Genomic DNA, 13,707 nt, shown 5'->3' with positions numbered 1-13,707 from the left:
TTGGGTAAGTTATAAAACCCAGCAGAATTCTGCATTGAGAGCACACTGTACCAGTTTTGAAGGGCTCATTCCACTTTAAAGAAGTCAAAACTGAAAGTCATAGGTGATACACTATTGATGTGGTCTATGGCAGAAGGAGGGGTGCTGAACCCCAAACAGTAGACTCATATTCAAAGTAAAGGTCTTGGCCCTACATCAAAAGACTGGCAGATGAGTATATGGGAATGTAAGTTAAAATGTTTAAAGTACATATGTATGTGTGGCAAAAGCTACAAATCAAGCAGAGAGGTCAATGAGCAAGAGAAATGGAATTGAATTAGTAACTAACAGGTAAGACGTAGATGGTTCAGGAAAGTAAAGAGGATGGAGCTCAGATTATAGGAAAGTAAGGTGAAAAAATAAAACCACTGAGAAAATTTAATCAAGAAGTTTGATAGAAATAAATCACTACTAACAATGATAAGAACTAACATTTATTGAGTGCTTATTGTACGCAAGTACTATCCTAGCATTTTCTATGCACTATTTTTCTTTTTTACACAACACTTTAGGAGATAGTACTAAGTAACTTGTGGCAGATTAAACCAGGAGAAAGTGAAACTGATTTTTCTGGTAAAGCACATGCTGGAGGGGAAAAGCTCAGGATTTTTCTGATGCGAGGACATTCCAGAAATAAAAATAAAAGGATTAAATCAAAAGCAAATTAGAAGTATTAAGTGTTCTTGCTAGTTGACCAATATTCATTAAAAAATACAAGCTTCCTGGGCTTGCCTGGTGGCACAGTGGATAGGAATCCACCAGCCAACACAGGGAGGGGGCGTGGGTTCCCACCCAGTGCTGGGAAGATTCCACATGCTGTGCAGCAGCTACGATCTATCATGCACCACAACTGCTGAGCCCAAGCTCTAGAGGTCGAGAGCCACAACTCCTCAGCTCACACACCGCAACTACTGAAGCCCATGTATCTGGAGCCTGTGCTCCCCAACAAGGCGAAGCCACCGAAAGAGAAGCCCGTGCACTTCAATCAAGAGTAGCCCCTGCTCATGAAACTAGAGCGAGCCTGTGTGCAGCAACAAAGACCCAGTGCAACCAAAAAAATACTAATAAAATAAAATTAAAAAAGGCGTTAAAAAAAAAGATAGACAAGAAGGTCCTTCTGTATAGCACAGGGAACTATATTCAATATCCTGTGATAAACCATAATGGAAAAGAATATGTGAAGAATATATGTATGTATATTACTGAATCACCTTCCTGTGCAGTAGAAATTAACACAACACTGCAAATTAACTGTACGTCAATGAAATAAGTTGTTAAAAGTAGCTTACCTTTCAAAATCAATTCTGAACTCCTTTCTAAGCTCACTCAAGTCCCACAGACTGGACAGAAAAAGAAAATCTGGGCAAAAAAAATATTATGATATACCTTACAAGTTCTGCTCAACACAGAGGAGGCAGTGAGTATTCTAAAATGCTCTGTTCCTACCATAGCTCAGAAACCAAAATTATGATATTAGCACCTCTAAATAAATGAATTGCTTAATTTTTGCTAGTTTCTATCTTAGAGTGGTCTTCTCTGATTTTGCGCCCTTTATGAAGGGCGCACTATTTGGAGGTTGAAACTTCCGACAGAAGCATAGTAAGCAGTTGTTGTTCAGTCGCTCAGTCATGTCTGACTCTTCCACACTGTGGACTGCAGCACACCTAGCTTCCCTGACCTTCACCATCTCCTGTAGCTTGCTCAAACTCATGTCCAATGAGTCAGTGATGCCATCCAACCATCTCATCCTCTGTCGCCCCCTTCTCCTCCTGCCTTCAATCTTTCCCAACATCAGGGTCTTTTCCAGTGAGTCAGTTCTTCACATCAGGTGGCCAAAGTATTGGAGTTTCAGCTTCAGCATCAGTCCTTCCCATGAACATTCAGGACTGATTTCCTTTAGGATTGACTGCTAACTAAAACTAATAGCACACAGTACTTCAAGGGGAAAATAAAATGCATTCCTCAAAGTATTAAAACAAATAACTTTTGTTTAACTTTTCAGAAACTGATAAAAATGGAAGTTTTCATCAAGGAAAAACAGTAATCAATCCAAGAGGAGGCTATATCTCTTTAGAAGAAAAGCCTAAGTGTGTAAGTAGATCTGTCTAAAGTGAAAAGGTATGAATATTCTTTCCACACTAATGACAGCAAAACCAGTTAGCAGCAGAAAACACGACAGATTGAATGTCCATGGCTGATTAAGAACACATACAAGTTTGACACCTTTGAGACTCTGGCAGCCGTGATTCTAATTTTGTGTCTCCTACCAATTTACATTTGCACATGATGAATGAGACAGTGGTAGCGAGATTAGACTGTTTATTTTGTTAAATACTGAGTTGCAAAAACAACAGGGTCAGAGTAAAAGCAAGTTTAAGAATTTAACCTCTTGAGACACAGTATCTCATAACTCTAATTACGAAGGGTGACTGTAATAGGTGAGCAATGGACTATTACTTAGCCATAGGAAGAAACAACAGCAAATTAATTACTGTCTTATTTTTCTTCTAAGATTAATTCTTACAGTATATGTTTGAAGATTTTGAGCTCAGTCATTAAAAGCAGGATATGGGGATTTCCCTGGTAAAGACTTTCCAGACTTACAGTATATGTTTGAAGATTTTGAGCTCAGTCATTAAAAGCAGGATATGGGGATTTCCCTGGTAAAGACTTTCCAGAGGTAAAGACTTTGCCTTCCAATGCGGGGGATGCGGGTTCAAACCCTGATTGGAGAGCTAAAATCCCACATGCCTCATGGCTAAAAAACTTAAAACCAGAAGCAATGTTGTAACAAATCCAATAAAGATTTAAAAAAAAAAAAAAGCAAGATATGACTCCCAAGTCGACAAATTAGTAAGAATAGTAAACACTGAAATAGATACAAGTATATGAAAGTATATTCCTGTTTAATAATGGGAATATCACTAACTAATATATCAAAAAATAAGGTCACTGCACAAAAGACATTGGGAAACATACCTATTTGAAAAAAATTCAAATCCAATTCATGCCAAACTAATTTCAAATAATTGTGAATGTAAAAACACATTTTAAAACATAAAAAAAAAAAAAAAAACCATAAAAATACTAGAAGAAAGCATGAGATTTTAATCCCATTTAACTGATCTCAGAAGTGAAAAGGACATTTTAAGCACAAAACCACTGGAAATATAAAAAAGCTCAAGTTGTCTTAGTATTTTCTATCCCATCTTTTATTCTAGCATTTAAAAAATACTTATTTCTTTACTGTTATGAACAATGCTTCTGCAGAAATCTTTATATGTGTACCTCTTGCAAAGATACTCTATGATGAATACTCTAGAAGCAGTGGAGCTTCTAGGTCAAAGCATAGATGTACTTTAAATTTCCTTTGATACGGACTGAAACTAGAAATAAACTAAAGGTTTATGAGAGTCTCCACATATTTCCCACCCCTGATTATTATCAATCTTAAAAGGATTTTGCCTGTCTGATAGGTAAAAAATTTCATTGTTTCTTCTTGCACTTTCACATTTCCCTCCCTTAATTTAGCTTTTTAATCCATCTGCCATTTTATTTTAGAGCTGGTCTGAGTTAAGGGCTTCACCTTTTTTCCTCTTCAAAGATGGTGAGTTGTCCCAACAAATGGATAGCCAGGTGTCCAAATATCAGTTAATGAATCATCAGGCCTTTATTCAACTGTTTGAAATGCCACATCCATCATATGTTCTTTCCACATGTATATATTGATCCTTTTCTGGACTCTCTCTGTGCAACTATTGGTCTACTGGTCCATTTGCCCTTTCTCTGCCACTCCCAAATTTATAGAATATTCAGGTATCTTCAGGACAATGAATCATCCTAATATTCTTCATTCTCAATAACATGTTGGCTATTCTTATCCATTTTCTCTTCTTGATACATTTTATGTTTATTTTTAAAAACATATTCATTTATTTATTTATGGCTGCACTGGCTCTTTGTTGCTGCACTCAGGCTTTCTCGAGTTGCAGCGAGCGAGGGCTACCCTCTAGTTGCAATGCTTGTACTCCTCATTGTGGTGACTTCTCTGGTTGCAGAGCACGGACTCTAGAGGGCTTCAGTAGTTGTGGCACATGGGCCTAGTTGCTCTGAAGCATGTAGAATCTTCCCACACCAGGGACTGAACCCATGTGCCCTGCATTAGCAGGGGGTTCTCAATCACTGGACCACAAGGAAGTCACTGGATAAATTTTAGAATCAACTTGTCAAGTGAAAAAAAAAATCCAGTTAAAATTTTGATTCAAATTTATAACAAATGTGTAGAATGAATTATAACAAATTAAATGTCTAATCTAGGAATGTGACATGTTTTTCCACTTATTCAGGGAATTATTTTTTCCTTTGGTAAATTTCATTGTTTTCGTCACATAAATTTTACACATTTCTGGCTAAATGGGCGAATTAACCAATTTATATAATGACTTTTTGTTCTAGACTCAGGGGGATATAAAAATGAACAAGACAAGTTCTCTGTTCTTCTGGAGCCTGTATTCTAATTGAGAGACACAGCCAATAGACAAACAAACAAAAAAGATGACATAGAATTTTCTCTGCAGAGAATTAGAGTTATATGATAGAGATATAGGGAGGCTAGGGACTTCCCAGGTGGCACTAGTGGTAAAGAATCCACCTGCCAATGCAGGAGAAGTAAGAGATGCAGGTTTGATCCTTGGGTCAGGAAGATCCCCTGGAGGAGGACATGGCACCCACTCCAGTATTCTTGCCTGGAGGATCCCGTGGACAGAGGAGCCTGGTGGGCTACAGTCCATAGTGTTGCAGAGAGTCGGACACGACTGAGCGACTTAGCATGCGTGCACAGGGAGTCTATTTTAGATAGGATTAGTAAACTGAGATCTGAATAGCAAAAAGAAGCCATCCTTTTGAAGATGGTAGAGTGGAGATAGCATTCTAAGGAGATGGAATGCTGCTGCTGCTGCTAAGTCGCCTCAGTCGTGTCTGACTCTGTGCGACCCCATAGACGGCAGCCCACCAGGCTCCCCCATCCCTGAGATTCTCCAGGCAAGAACACTGGAGTGGGTTGCCATTTCCTTCTCCAATGCATGAAAGTGAGAAGTGAAAGTGAAGTCGCTCAGTCGTGTCTGACTCTTAGCGACCCCATGGACTACAGCCTACCAGGCTCCTCCATCCATGGGATTTTCCAGGCAAGAGTACTGGAGTGGGTTGCCATTGCCTAAGGAGGTTGAATAGCTAATGCAAAAAGTCTTAAGGCCCTTAAAAACTTGGCTGTTTCAAGGAACAGAAAGGTCTCTGAGGCTGTGACGATAGTGCAGAAGGGGGAATTAAATGTTATTAAATGCTCCAAGCATTTAGGGACAAAGAAGATCATGTAGACCTTCATAAGGAGTTTGTATTTTATTTTAAACATGATGGGAAGTCACTGAGCGCAGTGAGTAGGGGAATGACTTGATCTGATTTATGGTTTTGAAAGATCAAGATAGTAGCTAGTGGAAAAGGGACTGTAGAGGTGGTTGTGGTTTAGTTGCTAAGTCGTGTCTGACTCTTGAGACTCATGGACTGTAGCCTACCAGAGTCCTCTGTCCATGGGATTTCTCGGGCAAGAAATGGAGTGTGTTGCCATTTCCTTCTCCAGAGGAACCTTCCTGACACAGGGATCAAACTCACGTCTCCTGTGTTGTAGGTGGTCTCCTGTGTTGCAGGCGGATTCTTTATAGCTGAGTCACCTGGGAGGCGCTTACAGAGGTCTAAGAGTGAAAGAAATAAGGCTTGTGAGAAGACTGCTACAGTGGCCTAAGTGAGAGGTGATCGTGGCTTAGAATGGAAAGGTAGTGGTAGACGTAGTGAAAAGTGCTGGGTTTGGTATTGATTTTTTTTTCTTTTTTTTTTTTCCCCATTTATTTTTATTAGTTGGAGGCTAATTACTTTACACTGTTGTAGTGGGTTTTGTCATACATTGACATGAATCAGCCATGGATTTACATGTATTCCCCACCCCGATCCCCCCTCCCACCTCCCTCTCTACCCGATTCCTCTGGGTCTTCCCAGTGCACCATGGTATTGATTTTGAAGATTTAGTCTAAAGGATTTGCTGATAAATTAGAAAGATACAAAAGCAGGCTGAATGCGGAAGAATTGATGGTTTTGAATTGTGGTGCTGGAGAAGACTCTTGAGAGTCACTTGGACTGCAAGGAGATCAAACCAGGCCATCCTAAAGGAAATCAACCCTGAATAGTCATTGAAAGGACTGATGCTGAAGCTGAAGCTCCAATACTTTGGCCACCTGATGCAAAAAGTCAACTCACTGGTAAAGTCCCTGATGCTGGGAAAGACTGAGGGCAGGAGGAGAAGGGGGTGACAGAGGATGAGATGGTTTGATATTATCACTGACTCAGCGGACATGAATTTGAGCAAACTCCGGGAGATAGGGAAGGACAAGGGAGCCTGGCATGCTGCAGTCCATGGGGTTTCAGAGAGTCGGCCACGACTTAGCAACTGAACAACGACAACAAAAAGGGGGACGGAAAATGGAGAAAAGAGAGGAATAAAAAACTCCATTGTTCTTTGACTTGAACAGCCTGGTGGACGATGATGCTTTTTGATATTGGCAAGACAAGGAGGAGGAGATATGGAGAAGAAATCAAGAGTTTGTTATTGCCATGTGAAAATGAAATGCCCATTAGACACTCATGTGGAACTGTCAAGTGTGCAGACGCATGCAGAATCTGGGATTCAGGGTAAAGTTCAGACTGGAGATACACATTTGGGAGTCATCAGTGAACAATAGTTTTTAGAACATTGGTCCTGAATGGTGTTGCCTGGGAAGAGTGTACAGGAAAAGAGGGGAGCCTATGACAAAGCCCTGAGTGCTCCCAACAACCTGAAGACTAGCTGGGGTTAAATAAGCAAAAGAAAATGAAAAGGGGGGGGGGGTCCCTTAATGAGGAGAAAGAAACCTAGTGTGGTCTCTCACAAGCTAAGAGAACCAAGTTTCCAGAAGGAAGCATATTAAGTTTCAAGAAGGAAATAGTGTCTGCACTTGCTGCTTCAGTTGGAACAGAAGTAAGTTCAGAACAGTCATCATAAGCTTTGGAAACAGAGAGGTCTGGTTATGACATAAAAACAGTCTTAGCATTAGTGGGATGGTTGCTTAACTGGATTGGGTTAAGGAGGAATTATGAGGTAGGAATTGGAAGTAGACTCTAGAAAGAGACAAATCTTTAAAACTTTTTTTAAGAGAGGGAGCAGAGAAATTGAGTAGAATGAGTCAAGGTAGCTTTTGTCATTATTATTTTTGTTAAAACACAAACCAGAACATATCTGTACAAAGATGGAAATAATCCAGTAGAAAAGGAGAAACTGATGAGGTAGTAATCTCGGAGAGACAGCAGTGACTGGTCTTGAAGGGCAATCTTAGCTCCTTGTCCAGGAATTGAACCTGGGTAGCCTGTATAAAGGAGAAGGCACTGGTGACCCACTTCAGTACTCTTGCCTGGAGAATCCAGGACGGATTCTGGTAGGCTGCAGTCCATGGGGTCGCTAAGAATCGGACACGACTGAGCGACTTCACTTTCACTTTTCACTTTCAGGCATTGGAGAAGGAAATGGCAACCCACTCCAGTGTTCTTGCCTGGAGAATCCCAGGGACAAGGGAGCCTGGTGGGCTGCCGTCTATGGGGTCGCACAGAGTCAGACACGACTGATGTGACTTAGCAGCAGCAGCAGCCTGTATAAAAACCAGGAATCCAGGGCTCCCTCTGCAATGCCCAGAAAATGATGCAAACCTTGCTTACAACCCCTTCAAAGCACTCTTCTTAAGTCTCAAACTTTCAAAAAAAACAAACCAGGAATCCTAGCCACCATACCAGCAAGAGCTAGAGGCTAAAAGCAAAGTAGCCCTGGCTCTTTCCCCACATTTGAAAGCAAGAATGCTTCAAGGAGGCAAAAACTGTAAAAACAGGAACAAACTTTATTACTGGAGACACAGAACAGTGTATGGGAGAGCATACAAAGAAACAGTTTATGTCAGAAACTAGGCAGAAATACACACCCAGAGAGGAGTGTAGGCATCCTGAATGAGGAGCCCAGTAAAAAAGTGACTTAAATTACTTACATAAGACACTCCTTCTGGGTCTTTGTTTGCACTGGCTAATTATCTTGTTTCTTTCTTCACACGTGACTGGTCCTAGGATCCTCCTCAGGACGCATGCACAACATTTTTTAAGATGGATCCTATTGCAGAGGCCTACGGGTGCAAGTCCACACTTATTGTGGGGTGGAACCCTCTCCCTTTTCAACCTCCAAGAAAGCCTCCCTGCTCATGTACAGTCTAGGAAGTCTTCCTTGACCTCAAGAGTGGCAACCTTATCTCTTTAGCAGAGCTCAGCTTTGTCACTAGCTTTGTCCTTGGAGTGTCTGGGTGAGAACAGAGCTTGGATCTTACTCCACTTGACAAACACCAGCTGTCCAGCCTAGCTCAGTTCCGTTCAGTCGCTGAGTCCAACTCTTCAGTTTCCAACTCTTTGTGACCCCATGGACTGCGGCACACCAGGCTTCCCTGTCCATCACCAACTCCCAGAGCTTGCTCAAACTCATGTCCATCGAGTTGGTGATGCCATCCAACCATCTCATCCTCTGCCGTCCCCTTCTCCTCCTGCCCTCAGTCTTTCCCAGCATCAGGGTCTTTTCCAATGAGTCAGTTCTTCACATCAGGTGGCCAAAGTATTGGAGTTTCAGCTTCAACATCAGTCCTTCCAGTGAATATCCAGGACTGATTTCCTTTAGGATGGACTGGTTGGATCTCCTTGCAGTCCAAGGGACTCTCAAGAGTCTTCTCCAACACCACAGTTCAAAAGCATCAATTCTTCAGTGCTCAGCTTTCTTTACAGTCCAACTCTCACATTCAAACATGACTCCTGGAAAAACCATACCTTTGACTAAATGGACCTTTGTTGGCAAAGTAATGTCTCTGCTTTTTAATATGTTGTCTAGTTTTGTCATAGCTTTTCTTCCAAGGAGCAAGTGTCTTTTAATTTCATGGCTGCAGTCACCATCTGCAGTGATTCTGGAGCCCAAGAAAATGAAATCTTTCACTATTTCTATTGTTTCCCCATCTATTTGCCATGATTTCCCCATCTATTTCCCATCTATTTGTCCAGGCCAGGGGCCCACCTATCTCCTACCTTCATAAGAGCAAGAAAGGATAATTGGTGGAGCAGAGCTCTTGAGAGGAGAGGAAACAGGAACTAGAATACAAATTGAGGGGATGCGTTTAATGGTAACATGCCTGTAATGGTAACAAGGAGGATGAGGTATGGAGAAGCCAGGGTGTTGGATGGAAAACATGATTAATATTTTGAAACATAAAGTGGCTGAGAAGTGATAAAAATAATGGAAGATGGGAAGACAGTGATCCATGAACAAATGAAAGGGGAGTTAACAGGGATCAGTTGGTGACAACATCTTGGCACGGTGGCAGTTGGCATCATTACCTTTAAAAGAGTTTGTGTAGTGTTGAGTTAAAAAAAGAGTCACAACCTAAAAGTTGACACTTCTGTTTTATTCAGTGGGAATTTTTAGGACTTCAAGCCTGGGAGAGAGCATTTCAAGTGACCCTGAGAGAACTGCTCTGGGCAGGGGGAGGAGTCAGGTTATATAGAAGTTTGCAACAAAGGGTAGGTAATCTGAACATCAGAAGTATTTTCATAAATTAAAGAAAACCAGATATCTCAAGTTTAGGAGTTTAGCACTTTTCTATGTATGGCAACATGCAAGAGTCTAGGCTCACTTTTCATATACATCTCGGCTATCTGGGGCCAGTATCGCATTTCTCCTCAGTGCTCACCATAGGGAGTGGCTGCAGCCTAAAAGCTGCCGGATGCTAGGTGTTGTTCTCCTTCCTGGTTGCCCTGGAAGGCTGGAATTGTTGATGGTTATGACACCCTTGTTTATTGATATGGCAGGAAATACTCCATTTCTCAGTTGGGACTTCCCTCGTGTTCTAGAGGTTAAGAATCCACCTGCCAATGCAGGCGATGGGGGTTCGATCCTGGATCTAGGAAGATCCCACATGCCACAGGGCAAATAACCCTTGTACCACAACTATTGAGCTGGAGTGCCCCAACTACTTAGCCTATGCTGCAAATACCAAAGCCCACATGCTTAGACTGACTGCAATGAAAAGTCTGAGCACCACAACTAGAGAAAGAAAGAAAGAAAAAAAATAGAGCTTGCGGGTTTTAAGGAGAAAGGAAGAGAAATGATTAAATGATTTGGGGCAACATGAGAAGTTGGTTCAAATATAAGAATACCTATGAGAGGAATAATATTCTCCTGTACTTGAAATGTTGTAAGGGAGGTGAGAAAAGAGAAGTTAAAGACAAAGGAGAAAAGGAAAGATATATTCATCTGAATGCAGAGTCCCAAAGAACAATAAGGAGAGATAAGAAAGCCTTCCTCAGTGATCAGTGCAAAGAAATAGAGGAAAACAATAGAATGTGAAAGACTAGAGATCTCTTCAAGAAAATTAGATATAACAACAGCACATTTCATGCAAAGATGGGCACATTAAAGGACAGAAATGGTATGGACCTAACAGAAGCAGCAGATACTAAGAAAAGGTGGCAAGAATACACAGAACTATACAAAAAAGATCTTAATGACCCAGATAACCACAATGGTGTGATCACTCACCTAGAACCAGACATCCTGGAATGCGAAGTCAAGTGGGCCTTAGGAAGCATCACTACAAACAAAGCTAATGGAGGTGATGGAATTCCAGCTGAGCAAGCTATTTCAACTCCTAAAATATGATGCTGTTTAAGTAATGCACTCAATATGCCAGCAAATTTGGAAAACTCAGCAGTGGCCACAGGACTGGAAAAGGTCAGTTTTCATTCCAATCCCAAAGAAAGGCAATGCCGAAGAATGTTCGAACTACCGCACAACTGCACTAATCTCATGTGCTAGCAACGTAATGCTCAAAATTCTCTAAGTGAGGCTTCAACAGTACATGAACTGAGAACTTCAAGATGTTCAAGCTGGATTTAGAAAAGGCAGAGGAATCAGATATTAAATTGCCAACATCCATTGGATCATCAAAAAAGCAAGCGAGTTCCAGAAAAAATCTACTTCTGCTTTATTGACTACGCCAAAGTCTTTCACTGTGTGAATCACAACAAACTGTGGAAAATTCTTAAGGAGATGGGAATACCAGATCACCTTACCTGCCTCCTGAGAAATCTGTATGCAGGTCAAAAAGTAACAGTTAGAACTGGACATGGAACAATGGACTGGTTCCAAATTGGGAAAGGAGTACGTCAAGGCTGTATATTGTCCCTGCTTATTTAACTTATATGCAGAGTACATCCTGCTAAATGCCGGGCTGGAAGAAGCACTAGCTGGAATCAAAGAATGCTGGGAGAAATATCAATAACCTCAGATATGCAGACGATACCACCCTTATGGCAGAAAGTGAGGAGGAACTGAAGAGTCTCTTGATGAAAGTGAATGAGAAGAGTGAAAAAGTTGACGTAAAACTTAACATTCAGAAAACTAAGATCATGGCATCCTGTCCCACCACTTCATGGCAAATAGATGGGGAAACAATAGAAACAGAGACAGACTTTATTTTCTTGGGCCTCAAAGTCACTGCAGATGGTGACTGCAGCCATGAAATTAAAATACGCTTGCTCCTTGAAAGAAAAGCTATGACCAACCTAGACAGCATATTAAAAAGCTGAGACATTACTTTACCAACAAACGTCCTGTAGTCAAAGCTATGGTTTTTCCAGTAGTCATGTATGGATGTGAGTTGGACTGTAAAGAAAGCTGAGCACTGAAGAATTGATGCTTTTAACTGTGGTGTTGGAGAAGACTCTTGAGAGTCCCTTGGACTGCAAGGAGATCAAACCGGGCAACCCTAAAGGAAATCAGTCCTGAATATTTATTGGAGGGACTGATGCTGAAGATCCAATACTTTGGTCACCTGATGCAAAGAACTGACTCATTGGAAAAGACCTTGATGCAGGGAAAGATTGAAGGTGGGAGGAGAAGGACGACAGAGGATGAGATGGTTGGATGGCGTCACCAACTCAATGGACATGAGTTTGGGCAAGCTCTGGGAGTTGGTGATGGACAGGGAGGCCTGGCAGGTGCTGCAGTCCATAGGGTCACAAAGAGTCAGAAATGACTGAGCAACTGAACTGAACTGAAGGGAGGTAGTTCTGCTAGGCAATAAACCAGTCTTCCCAGGTGGCTTAGAGGTCAAGAATCTGCCTGTTAATGCAGGTGATGTAGGTTCAATCTTTGGGTCAGGCAGATCCCCTGGAGTAGGAAATGGCAACTCATTCCAGTATTCTTGCCTGGAAAATCCCATGGACAGACGAGCCTTCTGGGTTACAGTCCATGGGGTTGCAAAGAGCTGCACACTACTGAAGACACACACACTAGCTTTCTGTCAGAACAGGAAGTTGATGGGAAGATTTAGAGAAGAGGTGAAGTATAGAGGAAATGGGTGATAACAGATGTTGAAATCTAAAGGGTGGAGTGAAACGTTTAGGATGGTTGATGAAGAGCAGGGTACTGAATCAGATTAAAAGACAGAGAGAGTAGCATGGAGATGTTAATCAGGGTAATGATCGATGACCCTGAGGCTATCCGGTTGTGACTGAATGAAAAGGATTGTAGAACGGAGAGATTATCTATTTTGTAATCTCTTAGAATGGAAAGGAAGGTTGGTAAACTGTTTAAGAAGAGTAATACAGAGCTACACAAAGTGTTCTTTCAGTTGTTGTGTTATGGAGGATACCAGACTAGAATAGCTGATATTTCTCTTGGGTTTTTTTCATTTATTAATAGTTATGAAATATAGGCTATAATTTCCTTCCAGTATTATAATGGTCAGGTTTTGATGACAGGATTATGATCATCTTTCAGAACACGCTGGGATTTTTTTCCCCGAGTGTTTTTACACCCTGGAACCACCTGGCCTAGTGCATTTTGATGCAGGGTGTTATCTTTGAGTACATTTTCAATTTAATTGATCTAGTCAGATTTGCTACATTTTGAAATGGTTTTTATTTATACCTTATTGTTAGAAGGATTTTCCCGATTTTATGTCTTGTGTCACATGTCCAAAAATGAACATTTTTCTCATTCCCAGAGCTAGCATCATTCTACTTGAAAAACCTCCAAGGCTCTACTGGAAAGAACACAAAGCGGCCAAAAACTGACAAAGTGAATTTTAAATTGATTCCCAAGAACGTTTGCTGCTGACAACATACCAACCTGCCCACTCCGAGGCTTGCTTTAGTGCTGTTGAAATCCGTGCAAAGATTTTAGCTCATAGATTGTAACTTGCTGGGAGAAGACGCGGGAAGGTAACCGAACTCTTGGAGCCGTGTAGCGCTAGGCAGTTTAACCTATTTTCAAGTGATCACACCAAAGGAGTAAAATGCTTGCACCCAGGGCTCGTGGGAAAAACTACTACTTTCAACAAAAGCTGAAAAGATGTTAAAGAAAAAAAAAAAAAAAAGGAAAAATATAAGCCTTTCAGTCTCCAACGTACGTGAAACGAGACTGGGTAGCCGACCAGATGGAAATCCCGTTTTCTTAACACAGATTGGATTTGCGCTGTCAACTCCCGGTCGGATCCATCCCACCCAAATCCA

Source organism: Cervus elaphus, chromosome 5 (assembly GCF_910594005.1).
Source record: "Cervus elaphus chromosome 5, mCerEla1.1, whole genome shotgun sequence".
Lineage (NCBI taxonomy): Eukaryota > Metazoa > Chordata > Mammalia > Artiodactyla > Cervidae > Cervus > Cervus elaphus.
The sequence above is the reverse complement of the archived record's forward strand: the minus strand, read 5'-3'. Positions refer to the sequence as shown.